The following is a 13,395-nucleotide window of genomic DNA, read 5'->3' as shown; positions in this document are numbered from 1 at the left end:
ATAAGGCAAAATGCTTTCAGTTATGAGATGGAACGCAGCAGCCAGTGGAAGTAGACAGGCCAAATCTGGAACTTCATACCTGCAGTTTTCAAGGGAAGTGTTGGGGATTAGAAACTCCTGATTTGAATTCATCCTTATGATTTTGTTTGAGAATCAGATATAATTAGATTTTCAAGTGACATTCATTGCACCCACAAATAATCATGGGTACAATTTTGTACCCCCAGTTTTGCAGCGGTCATGGCAAGGCTGGTCTCAAAATCAGGTCCATATAGTGCAATATAATCCACCAATTTTCATTCCAGTTTATTTTTTTAAAAGGTTTAGTGTTTGTTTGCCAGAGCTCAGAAGCAAGAATCTAAGCTACAAATCTCCCATGAGATGGACATATTGGAATGCTTCAGGCTGGCTGCCAATAGATAATCCAGCAGTATGCAACGCCTTTATTGCATTGATGCCAGTTTGAGGGCACATGAACGTGTGTGAAGAACATTGCATCCTTTTATACTTCTCTGACGAGAGTGTCATAAACCATGCAGTACAGGATGAGTATTTGCATGTACCCTGGAGATGCGGGGGAGGGAAAAAGGAGTATTCAAACTTTAGCAACACAAACAGATTCAAGAATGCCTTTTTTTTTTTTACCTGATTTTAAAAATAATACAGTAGAAACATACTGTTCCACTTAGTGCTTGCTGCCTGCGTGAAGTACCCAGTTCCAGCTTTATGCAAGCAATTATGATTGGAGAATCTGGTAAATTAGAGAATTGTCTGTCTAAATATTTGCATTATGGATAAACAGAAACAAAATATGTCTCTTGCTAACAGATGCAAGGCTATTAGCCAATCATCATATTGTAACTTTGCTGGCAGATATTTAAATGTCAGTATCTATGCAGAATAAATATGAATGATTAATAATTATATCATTATAAAATATAGCACGTTAGCAATATACAGTAAGTATTCAATAGGTTACTTAATTAAGGCACAAATTATTTCTGTGCTGGAAAGTTCAATCCAGAAACACAGCTACAATGACTATCTAGGGATACACTGTAGTTGATGAATGGAATTCCAATTATCCACCAACAAGAATCTGCTGAGGATGAAATGAAGACTGACAAATACAAAAGCATTATCTAAACTTCATACATTCAAAATAATTTACATCTCTCTCTCCCCTAATCCCATACGTGCTGTGCCATACATAACCAGTGTATACATTCCTATTTGCTGACGTTTTAAGACATGTTTTTAACCTTTGATTCAAACCACTTTACTGAGCAGTTGAAGGATTGGGGATATGTCAAGAAAATGGGAACAAGGACAATGCTGGTCCCTGGAAATTTATCATCAAAAGTGATTTCATCAGCAAGTATGGACTGTTTTTTTGCGGGAAAACAAAAGAACAAGCAAGAGGATGAATAATGCTTCCAAATGTTGCTCTTTGATATGATTTAAAATGTAACAGACGAATTTCCTAACTTGTGGCATTACTGATTCCTTTGTTAGACCTTCATACAAATCTTCCTAGGTGAAACTATGAGCAAATGACATTTATATTTTATCAGAAAATAGTTGCAGACCAAAACAAAAACTGCAAATTGAATATAACTGAACTTTGAGTTCACAATACAAATGGATATATAGGTTAAACAGTGGCAATAGACATTGAAACAAGAAAGGGTAACGTCTCTGCCAAAAAATTATATATATATATTATATATATATGGATATATTTCATAAATAAATTATTAGAGTTATAAAGTGAATATATCTTTCAATTATCACATTTGTATCACTGTTTTTTACTTGCTGGCATGATTTTGTACGTTTATAGAAAAGTAGATTATTTATTGTTCAAACACTTCACCTATGGCTTTTTGGTGTGGCTTTTTAAAAATAATGTAACAAAGGTAATGTGTGTGTGTGCGCATATGTATATATATTTTAAATAACCAACCTTTTGTTATGAAGGCAATAATGTTCATTTATAACCATGATTAACTTTTTTTGGAATACATATGCACAATTAGGATTATGAGAATTTGCCATCTTCAGAGGAGAGTGGTAGCTCTCCTAATAATCTGCGAATTAAGTAAAATCAAAATCACAATAAAAAGAGCTCTTTGATATAACCATGAATTAAAAAGATATAATTTAATCTTCTGTCTCTTCTGTGGCTGAATGGATATCTTGGTATAACCCATATCTGGTCTCACTGGAGTTGTTGGACAGATGCAGAAGCACTCAGTCCAGGCTAGTTATGAACCCTGTACTCTTGCCTCAGCCGGAAGATCCACTGACTTCAGGTTCAGGCAATAAAGAGACCCAAGGTGCCTAGCACCCTACTGACTCAATGCTGCCTCCACTGGTACTGTTAGCAGGCTCTCTCTGGTAGAAGTGGTCAGTATATTTTGGATTCCTACTATTTTCTCCTGGGTGGGAGCTGGTGCAATTTAAACTTTCTATCCCTACATGGAGTCTCAACTCCCCATAGTCCCGCATGTCTTCTCTACAGTGTTTTTTTCCAAAGATAGAGTGCCAAATTCACTGAGGTTCTATGCCATCTTGTAATGACATAAACTTAAACTTGCCTGTGCGAGTTTTGGCACTGCACTGGATTTGACCTTGGAGTGTTGGAGGGACTGCTGTGCTTTGGCATCAGGAAGAAAATGACTGGATTTTACATCTGAATGCTCTCTTAAAATAGTTTGCTTTTGGGGTACCCCACAGCAGAGGATATCATTCTATCAATGTAATGTTGTAATTCATGTGAAAATTAGTTCATCATCAGGGCCTCAAAGGGAAGAAAACAAAGATAATAAGTGAAAGTTATACCAAACCCAAGAGAGGCAAAAAGCAGAGTCCTCTATGGACCTCTTCTGCTGAATCTTAACTAATGCAGCCCATGCCTGAACACTAGGCTCACGGGGGCCCTAGAGTTATCTGAGCTGGAACTAGAGTTATTCTACTTGAGAAAAGATTAATGGGCTTGACATTCAATAAAAAATAACCTCATGCCTTTATAGCAAGTTTCACCCTGAGGCAGTTAGGAAAAAGTTTTCAAAACTGCTTGGCAGCTCTACCTGTTCTAGATGGGAGCTGCTGGATGGGGAGTCCTTTTGAAGTTGTGCTTACTTCATCTGGGAGCTGAGTTCTTTTGAAAATCTGGCTTTGAGGAAATGACATGTGAAAGGAAAATTGCATATCATGGAAAAGCTGACGTGTCGCTATGTAAGCTAAACTAAGCCTCACACAATCTGATGGCTAAGGACATAAAATCATTTTGCAGAATTCAACATCACCTCCCTTACTAAATGCTTTTTGTAACACACTGAAATGTATCAGATAGATGGGTCACGGATATGGTAAAATCTTATTGAATTATTGTGCATGGACAGATAGAATTAATTTTCTGTTGGCTAAAATTATGACGAGCTGAAGTGCTCTTCATTTGCTTTCGAAGCATATGCTGAGTTGGAACTTTGAGTTCCTGAAACTATTTATTACATGCAGAAGAATTGACTTAATCTTCTCCCCAATGATATAATACACCCACTTAACTGACATGACTGGCAGTAAACAGACTGAGTGAAGAGCTTTCCAAAGATGCTAAACAAGGGCATATTTCTAGTTATGTCTGGCAGTGTTAATTAAGGACCAGACCCCGACTTGTTATGCAGGCAAAAGTCCCACCAAATTCAAGATGCATGGCAAGACTTCAGTGGGATTTCCACCTTCCTATAGCATATACACTAGCCCCTATGAGGATTCTGCTGTATTTGAAAAAGCTGCTTTAAACAACGCTGCTGAAGAAAATGCTATTAATAAAGAACAGTGGCCACTTTAACAACACACGGCCACATCCCTAATCATTCCAGAGTCTTTGAAATGAATTAGCGTCTCTGCACAGTTCGTTTCTCTCATTGGAGAGGAACGTTGGGGGTAGGTCTACAGCAAGTGAGTGACAGAGCCCGGGTCAACAGACTCGGGACTGTGCTGCAGTGCTAAAAAGAACTGGGTGGATATTCTGGCTCAGGCTGGAGCTCAGGCACTGAAACTGGGGGGTGAGAGTGGGGGCTTCAGAGCCCAAGCTGCTACATCTCCACAGCTGTTTTTAGTGCCACAGCCTGACCCACCAGCCCATGTCTGTTGCCTTGGGCTTGGAGACTTGCGCTGCTTGCAGTGTAAATGTACCCCTGGTTTCATATACAAGGATGCAGTTTTAGGACTCCTCTCAGCCATGATGATGAGTAGGCACAGTGGTCCCAATTCTGGGACATGTTCTAGTAACCAGGACCTAGATTGATGACCAGCCCCCCACCCCAGGTTGTGGATTCCCTTGACAAAAAGGGATTTCCATGTTGGCAAAGCCCTGTGCTGCCCTTGGTGTATGAGCACGCCAGGGAGGAGTTGTGGGCAGGAACAGATGTTCCGTGAGTCGGTATGGCTGCAGTGGGCTGCTAGAAGGCGCTGCAGCAAATAGTTGGAGGCAGCAGAAGGCAGACTTACGCCAGGGTCCATGCAAGCCCCCCAGACCAATCCAGAATTTAGTTGCCCAGAGGTGGCATAAAGCCCCACTTAACTCAGAACCAGGGCCTGTAAAAGGCGATACCCCCCTCGCACCTCCTGGGGAGGGTGGGCGCTGCTCCTGTCTCAGAGTCCTGAGCACAGACCTCTGGGCTCTGCTGTTTAGCCCTCTGCCTTGTTGTGTGGGGAGTTAAAACAGTCCAACCAAGGTGTCAAGATGCTTCTGCAACCCACAAAAGCAGAGTCCTGGGCCTTTGGGAAGCCAAAGAGAAAGAAGAAAAGAGAGGAGACCCGGCCCTTTCCCTTTCTGAGAGGACTCGGGAGGCCAACGCTCTCTAGCCATTCCCCAGACAGTAACCCATCCTTCCAGGGGCTGCGGAGCTCTGAGGTGGGAGTCCTGCTCTTCAGAATATCAGCCTGCCCTTAGCAAGGAGTCCCCTTTTCACGACCTGCCCAGCCTTGACGAGCTGGTCTGAGGGGGATTATGCCCAGAGAATCCTCTTTAACCTTTTCCTGACTAGGGTAAGGATCTGCCAAGGGCCACTTGTACAAAAGCTCCTACTGTTCATAACAGATGAACATTTTTCGTAAGTGATATCTGTTTGCTGCTGAGCACTGGGAGTTCCAGGGACTCAGCACCAGGGCCGGCTTTAGGCCAATTCCACCAATTCCCCCGAATCGGGCCCCGCGCCCAGTGGCAGAGCCGCCGGTGTGGGGGCAAGTGGCCGAGAATCCCTTCCCTGGCTAGAGGCTCCTTTTTAATTTTTACTCACCCGGCAGCGCTCCGGATCTTCAGCGGCACTTCGGCGGCGGGTCCTTCACTCGCTCCGGGTCTTCGGCAGCACTTCAGCGGCAGATCCTTCAGTGCCACCGAAGACCCGGAGCGAGTGAAGGACCCACCGCCGAAGACTAGGAGCGCCGCCCGGTGAGTACAAGCCCCACGTGTTTGTTTACGTGGTTTTTTTTTTTTAGTCATCCCTGCGGGGGCCCCGTCAAAACTGTTCGAATCGGGCCCCGCACTTCCTAAAGCCGGCCCTGCTCAGCACCCTCAAAAGTATTTTTAAAATAGCACTGTAAAAATGGACATAAAATATACATACTGGGCCAGATTCTGAGCTCAATACACTAATCTAAATTTAGAATGACTAAGATCAGAGTTCGGTCCCTGAGCTTTTCATTGGGAAGAAAAGTCCAGGTGAAGAAAACTCTGTGAGCTTTTCATTATAAAATATTTGGTGGTCTGGTCCTAGTCATTAGTGAACACATTATTTATTCCTTTTTATATTATGATAATGCCAAGAGGCCCCATTTCTAGGCTCCTTTCATACATAATGAAAAGACGGTCCTTATGCCAAAGAGCTCACAGTCTAGGTCAGGGTAGTCAATTATTTTTTTGTCCAAGTCCAAATTTCTTGGTCAGGGTATAGTCAAGGTCCAGACTCCAGAGAAACATTTTTCACAATGCAACAACAATAATGTTAAGTAAATAAAGATTTCTGGGTCTGTTCAAAAGCATCTGATGGTCTGGATTTGCCCCGCGGTCCGCCTATTGGCTACCCAGATCCAAGTATATGATGAGAGACAATTCATGGATACAGACACACAAGGGAGAACACTGTAAGGGTGAGGGGACAATGAGTCTCATAAGTAGCAGTGGTCCCAACACAGCTATTGCTTAGCCACTTGTCCCTAGATCACCGTACATCATGCAGGAGAGATGGCTAAGGACTAGAAAATACCAGGGTTGCTGCAGGTCAGGACTGATGAGGATTAACACAATTTACATAGAGAAGCTTGCAGAACTTGTACTGTGTAGCTTTGGCCAGTGCTAGTCGTGCCTCACTTGCATGAGCCCTAAATCCTCCACTTTATAATAGTAGTAAAACGGATTCTATTACAACATTGTGCAATGATTCATTGCAGCAGGGTAAAAGGCTATCTATATTTAAGACCCCATATTTTCAAAAATGACCTTGACACCAAGGGCTCAGCCCAGCAAGGTCCTGAACACCCTTGGTTCCCACTGGCGGCACTCAGCGCCTTCCACCCATGCTCACTTCACCATCTTTCAAAATTGTGCCTCTAGGAGCTGATTTTCAGAGGCTCTGAGCAATTCCAGGTGAAATCAATGGGGCTGAAAGTGCTCAGCTAGGGTGACCAAATGTCCCGATTTTATAGGGACAGTCCCGATATTTGTGGCTTTTTCTTATATAGAAGCCTGTTACTCCTCACCGCCGTCCCGATTTTTCGCACTTGCTGTCTGGTCACCCTATGTTCAGCAAACTGGAAAATTAGGTGTCACGCAAAAAGGGAGGCCACTTGGGACAGTCTGGTCTTGGATGATTTAAGGAGAATGTTTCCAGATCTAAGCAAGATATATAGGTGATGGGGGTAAAACAATGAAAGTGTAACAGAAGGCTATCACGAGAAAAGGAACCAATTCCAGCCATGGGAACTTTAAACCTTTAAATCCATGGCTTGGAAGCCACTAGAATAGTACTCAAGCAAAATTTTAAACAGATGAGATTGAAAACAATGTTTACTTTTGTGGCTATAATTTTCAGAAATTATACACTTCTAACCTACTGCGGAGGGGTTTACAGGACAGAGAAACCTCACAGGATTAAGAGGCCTACAATTCCTCAGGAAATTTAAACAGACTATTGAACTGTTCTGTTGACAGTATAATGGTATCTTGAACTTTATTTAAAAGAATTTTTGCCCATAAAATATGATGATGGTGGTTTGTTGTGTTTTTGTTTGTTGTGTTTTTGTCTCTTAGCTTCCAATGGCTTTTCTAAATGGCTTTGGAACTCATTAAGACAGCAGTGCCTAAATTTACATTCTGAAGGCTGTCTTTGTAATTTGTAAAAAGATCGAGGAGTACTTGTGGCACCTTAGAGACTAACAAATTTATTTGAGCATAAAACCCACTTCATCAGATGCATGTAGTGGAAAATACAATAGGAAGATATATATACACAGAGGAAAAAATGGGTGTTGCCATACCAACTATAATGAGAGTAATCAGTTAAGGTGGGCTATTATCAGCAGGAGAAAAAAAAACTTTTGTAGCGATAATCAGGATGGCCCATTTCCAACAGTTGACAAGAAGGTGTGAGTAACAGAAGGGGAAAAAATTAGCATGGGGAAATAGGTTTTACTTTGTGTAATGATCCATCCACTCCCAGTCTTTATTCAAGCCTAATTTAATGGTGTCAAGTTTGCAAATTAATTCCAATTCTGCAGTTTCTCGTTGGAGGCTGTTTTTGAAGGTTTTTTGTTGGAGTATTGCGACTTTGAGGTCTATAATCGAGTGACCAGGGAGGTTGAAGTGTTCTCTGACTGGTTTTTGAATGTTATAATTCTTGACATCTGATTTGTGTCCATTTATTCTTTTGCGTAGAGACTGTCCGGTTTGGCCAATGTACATGGCAGTGGGGCATTGCTGGCACATGATGGCATATATCACATTGGTAGATGTGCAGGTGAACTCACACCTTCTTGTCAACTGTTGGAAATGGGCCATCCTGATTATCACTACAAAAGTTTTTTTTCTCCTGCTGATAATAACCCACCTTAACTGATTACTCCCGTTATAGTAGGTCTGTCAACACCCATTTTTTCATGTCCTCTGTGTATATATATATTCCTACTGTATTTTCCACTGCATGCATCTGATGAAGTGTATTTTAGCCCACGAAAGCTTATGCTCAAATAAATTTGTTAGTCTCTAAGGTGCCACAAGTACTCCTCATTCTTTTTGCTGATACAGACTAACACGGCTACCACGTTGAAATTTGTAATTTGTGCTGATTTACTCATCCTGAAGAATAGTAGCTCTCATGAGAGGGAAAATGGAACATTAGCTGGGGGCTAGCTTGGGCCTAGGAGACCAATGTTCCATTCCCTGCTCTGCCCAGATTTCCTGTGTGACCTTATGCAAGTTACTTAGGGCTAGATTTTTAAACTGGTTAGGCTGCTAGGCATTTTTGAAATCCCATTATGCACTTCTCTGCATCTTCAGGCTCCTAAATAGCTTTAATAATCTGCCTCAGTTTTCTATTTGCATAACAGGGGCAGTAACTTCCTTTACTTCACAGGGGTGTTGTGAGAATAACTCCATTAAAAGTAGTGAGGAGCTCAGATACTATGGGAACAGTGGGCTTTTTAAGTGGGTGGTTAGTTGGGCTTTAATATAGACTTGCCATATGCTACCATGTGATGTTTAATAATGGACATAATGAGCCAGATACTCAGAATGAACTGGCAGAGCTCTGATGACTTCAGTGGAGTTATACCACTTTATAAGAGCTGAGGATCTGACCTAATAGCTTTCAGATGAGCAGAAGTCTTTGCAATTTGCCATTTATCTGGAATTCTGTGTTCTACCACTCATTTCCCCTATTACTGTATGTACTAACCATGTGGAAACAGTCACTTTGGCACTTTAAAATGACAGTACATTAAATAATATTTTAATGCTGGACTATTTGGGGACCATACAGTTTTATCTGAATGATAGAACCGGAGCATATAAAATGATTAATGCTGTGTCAGTAGACATCAATGAGAGCTGGACGAGTCTCAAAGCAGAAGGAATTCCATCCTAATTACTTAAAAGTCTGACTTCTCCTTCTATTGTGTTCAACAACATTAATTGCATTAAGCAATAATATATGGATTTTTTTCAGTAGAATTTCTTTTGATTTTGTTTGCTCATATTAGATTTGCAAACAGCAATACTGAAAAATTTGATTTAACTTTTTCCCCCACAAACAATTGGCTAAACAATGTTAAAATGTCAGTTGTTTTCCAAAGAATAAAAACAAAACAAGACAGCATACAAGAGAGAAATAATGTATACAAGAAAGGATGAAAGGAAAGAAACTGTTAAGATGAAACCAGCATTTTAAAATTAAACTCTTAGCTCCATATGCAAAATACAGCAAAATGCTGCAGCTACAAAACGGTGTGTATCTGTTTCTTAAAAAACAGATATCTTTAGAGTGATATTTTTCTGGGCATTTAAAAGTTGTGCAAAACCTTGTTGCAATATAGAGTTGCTAGGTTGGATGAAGTCAACAGCCTATCAGCCCTCTGCAGTGTTGCAGACCAGTGGTTCTCAACCAGGGGAACATGTACCCCTGGGGCTATGCAAAGGTCTTCCGGGGGGACTTCAACTCATCTAGATACTTGCTTAGTTTTATAACAGGCTACATAAAAAGCACCAGTGAAGTTAGTACAAACTAAAACTTCATACAGACAATACTTGTTTATACTACTCTATATACTATACACTGAAATGTAAGTTCAATATTTATATTCCAGTTGATTTATTTTATAATTATATGGTAAAAACGAGAAAGTCAGCAATTTTTCAGTAGTAGTGTGCTGTAAAACTTTTGTATTTATGTCTGATTTTATAAGAAAGTAGTTTTCAGTGAGTGAAACCTGGGGGCACGCAAGACAAATCAGACTCCTGAAAGGGGTACAGTGGTGTGGAAAGATTGAGAGCCACCATGGTAGACAAAGTAAACTGGGTCTGGCCTAGCATTATAGCAAACCATAGGAAAATGGGAATATAACATGGAAAGTTGTTATACTATGGTAGGCTGGGGTTTTCTATGTACCTAGGGGAGGAGGGGAGGGAAGAGGGGCCTAGGCACATATGACCAGATTGGTTTAGGTGCCTAAGCTGCAGATGGATGCCTAGACAGATTTTCAAAAGCACCTAAGTGAGTAAGGCACTGAGCTCCCATTGAAATTAATAGGAGTTTGGCACCTAACCTAATTTAGGTACTTTTGAAAATCCCACTAGGTGCCTATCTGGATCTTTAGGTTCATAAATACCTTTGAAAATCTGGCCCCCAATTCCCATTCAGTGGGAGTTAGGGCCCACATAAGCCAAATACACCCCTATCATTGCACATAAACCCTCAAAATAAGGCTTATTTGCCACTTGGGAAAAGTTCAGACTTCAGGGCTTATTAGGGTGACCAGACAGCAAGTGTGAAAAATCGGGACGGGGTGGGGGGTAAAAGGAACTTATATAAGAAAAAGACCCCAAAATCAGGACTGTCCCTATAAAATTGGGACATCTGGTCACTCTAGGGCTTACAGCTTCTCTGCGTTGCAGGCAGTAAAAGCAGACATGATCACCAACACCTGATAGGAGTGCTAATGACATCCCACTCAGTAGCTGGCAGTATTTGGTGAAGAAAGTCAAACCATATTATTATACAGGTTTGTCTCATCTTACGCTAGCGTTACGTTCCGCAGTCAGTGTCTAAAGCAAAAATCGCGTATAGTCAAAATTACATTGAGTGTAATGGCGGGCGGAATTGCCCGCACTACAGAAACAGTATTTAAATTGTTGTTTTTCTCCTTTTGTTTTTGGTTTTGGTTTTGCCGACCGCGTAAAGCTGAAATCGCACATGTTAAATGCGCCTAAGATGCGACAGACCTGTATAAGCAATCACAAATAAAAGCAGCGGGACTATGCATAAATGGTTATGCCTAGTGTCCCTAGAGGGCTTTAAAGTCATCTTCCATGTGATGACATGTTCACAGTAGCTTACATAAGTTAGAGGCAGTCATTGCCTTATCATTGGCAAGAGCTCCAGAGTTCCTGCTCCCGAAGTACCTATCTGTGACTAAGGGAACACCAATGAGTGGTATTGTGAGTTAAACCAGAAGTTGCTACTGAACTGGGACTTCTCATGATGTAGTTCCTAGTTACTTGACTCGCTTGCTCCAATTAGGGTGACCACCAATCCCTAATTGGGCGGGAGAGTCCCGAAATGTAGATTTCAAGTCCCGGTCCCAGACTGAATGACTCGGGGACAACATTTGTCCTGGATTCTCCTCAACACAATTCAAATTTACCACTTAGCAACGGTCAAACCATAGCAACTCCAGCGCAAAGCAACTCGCTACTACTGCATCATTCACAGTGCTTACACAGCCACAGAACGATTGACGCCTGGTGTAGCCAATCTAAGACATAATTTATCGTCCCACTATCATGTGACTTGTTACACTTCTCATGTATTCCCAAATGGCTAAAACGAATCTGCTTTGGTGATGCAGTCCAGTGAAGAACAAGACACATTGGTAAGTTGATATTTAATTTTTAATTACCCATTAGCAGCATCTTGGGACTGTATTTGGGGCAGCTAGCCCCTCCTTCCACCAGGGTGACACTATTTTTTAGCCGGCTAGCTCAACCAGCACTAGTGCAAGCGTGTAGACATACCCTCAGGCAGGCAGACACTACGCTGCTATTTTGTTTTGTAGGATCCAGATTTTCAGACTTGCAGAAGAGCAACTGGAAGTGTAAAACAATGTGCACGTGCCGTTACCACAGTTATAAATGCGGTCCTCACAAGGAGCGTGCGTATAGACCACTAGAGGTCTGATTAAATGTGTGCGCGGACCTGGTAAAGGCATGTGCAGACCAGACATGCCTTTTTTGAGGGCACCGTTCTGAAAACTTGGATCTTGGGTGCTTTTGATGGAGAGTATCCTAGAAAAGAAATGGATCAGAAGAAGTATCTGAGGTGGTAGTGGTAAGTGCTGACCTGCATCTGGCTGAGGAAACCAGAGATGCCTGTGGAAGTGGGACCCTGTGTAGTTGCTGTTGATAACTCTGGCTGTCAGTGTGAAGCCGAGCTGTGTTACTAAGTAAATAGCCGATGGCAGCAGCAGGCTCACACCACCTAGCCATGAAAAACGCCAGAAGGAAATGCGTGAAGAATGTTAATGGTCATGGTGTTCAGGTAGCATTATCCCAACTGTGTGCTAGTTATCCTGCAGTGAAATGACATCTGTACCCAGCATGTCGAGGCAGAACTACATTGCTGTCTAGGCAGAGTTGGTTTCCCCAGTGCAAATCAGAGAGGCATGCAAGAAAGCCCAGCACATCCCATTTATTAACCCACTGCCCCAGCAAGCTCGATTTTAGAATTAAAGCCTACATTGAATCGAAGGGTTTTATTTGCAGCATTTGTTTATAGAACATTGATAACAGTCTACAACAAAGGATTATCTCACAGATATGCCAATTCCCTATTTGTTCTAAATTACAATAAATAAAATGGAAGCAAATAGCAAAAAAAACAAACCCCAACCTAAACGACAACAAAACATCCAACAACAAACCCGTTTCCTTAGGACATATTTAATTCATTTCTTTCCCTCTCATGTATCAAATAGTTTAACGTTTGTTTCTTTCTGACGTTTCAGTAATCAGACTCTTCATGGTCTAATGTGAAACAGCCCCGGTATAAATGATATGCCCTTGTTTTTGAACCATGAAACTGAGCTAACTGCTCATCTGCTCTTAATTGTTCTTGCTGACTTTCTTGTGTGAAGGATTTAGAGTAGCAGCCGTGTTAGTCTGTATCCGCAAAAAGAACAGGAGTACTTGTGGCACCTTAGAGACTAACAAATTAATTTGTTAGTCTCTAAGGTGCCACAAGTACTCCTGTTCTTTTTGTGTGAAGGAGATTGAAATAAATTGCAGTAACCTAAGGTTACAGTTCTCCTGCATTTCCAGTCGCATGGCTTGCTGGTGTACCAAAGAGAGGAGAAGAACTGATTCCCTGGCCCAACAAGTTTACAATCTTAGGCCTGATCTATACTGGGGGGGGGAGGGGGGCCGAAATCGATCTAAGTTATGCAACTTCAGCTACGTGAATAATGTAGCTGAATTAGACCTACTTAGATCTATTTACCGCAGTGTCTTCACTGCAGTAAGTCGACTGCTGTCACTCTCCCATCGACTCTGCCTGCGCCTCTCGCTTGGGTGGAGTACTGGAGTCGACGGGAGAGTGCTCGGCAGTCGATGTATCACGT

General features: G+C 41.8%; 1 protein-coding gene across 2 annotated transcripts in view; it reads left to right on the top strand.

Moving 5' to 3' along the window:
- Window positions 1-13,395, top strand: part of EDN3 (endothelin 3) — a 129,016-nt gene that overhangs the window by 35,052 nt on the left and 80,569 nt on the right. Inside the window, exon 5 of one of the 2 annotated variants that reach the window (XM_054045752.1) lies at window positions 322-2,167. The exons of the other annotated variant lie outside the window; for it this stretch is intronic. The gene's annotated coding sequence lies outside the window, so the exon portion shown is untranslated. Of the gene's footprint in view, window positions 1-321; window positions 2,168-13,395 lie in introns of those variants that run through there. 2 annotated transcript variants of the gene reach the window in all.

Source organism: Malaclemys terrapin, chromosome 12 (assembly GCF_027887155.1).
Source record: "Malaclemys terrapin pileata isolate rMalTer1 chromosome 12, rMalTer1.hap1, whole genome shotgun sequence".
Lineage (NCBI taxonomy): Eukaryota > Metazoa > Chordata > Testudines > Emydidae > Malaclemys > Malaclemys terrapin.
This window is presented reverse-complemented; position numbering and strand designations above follow the sequence as displayed.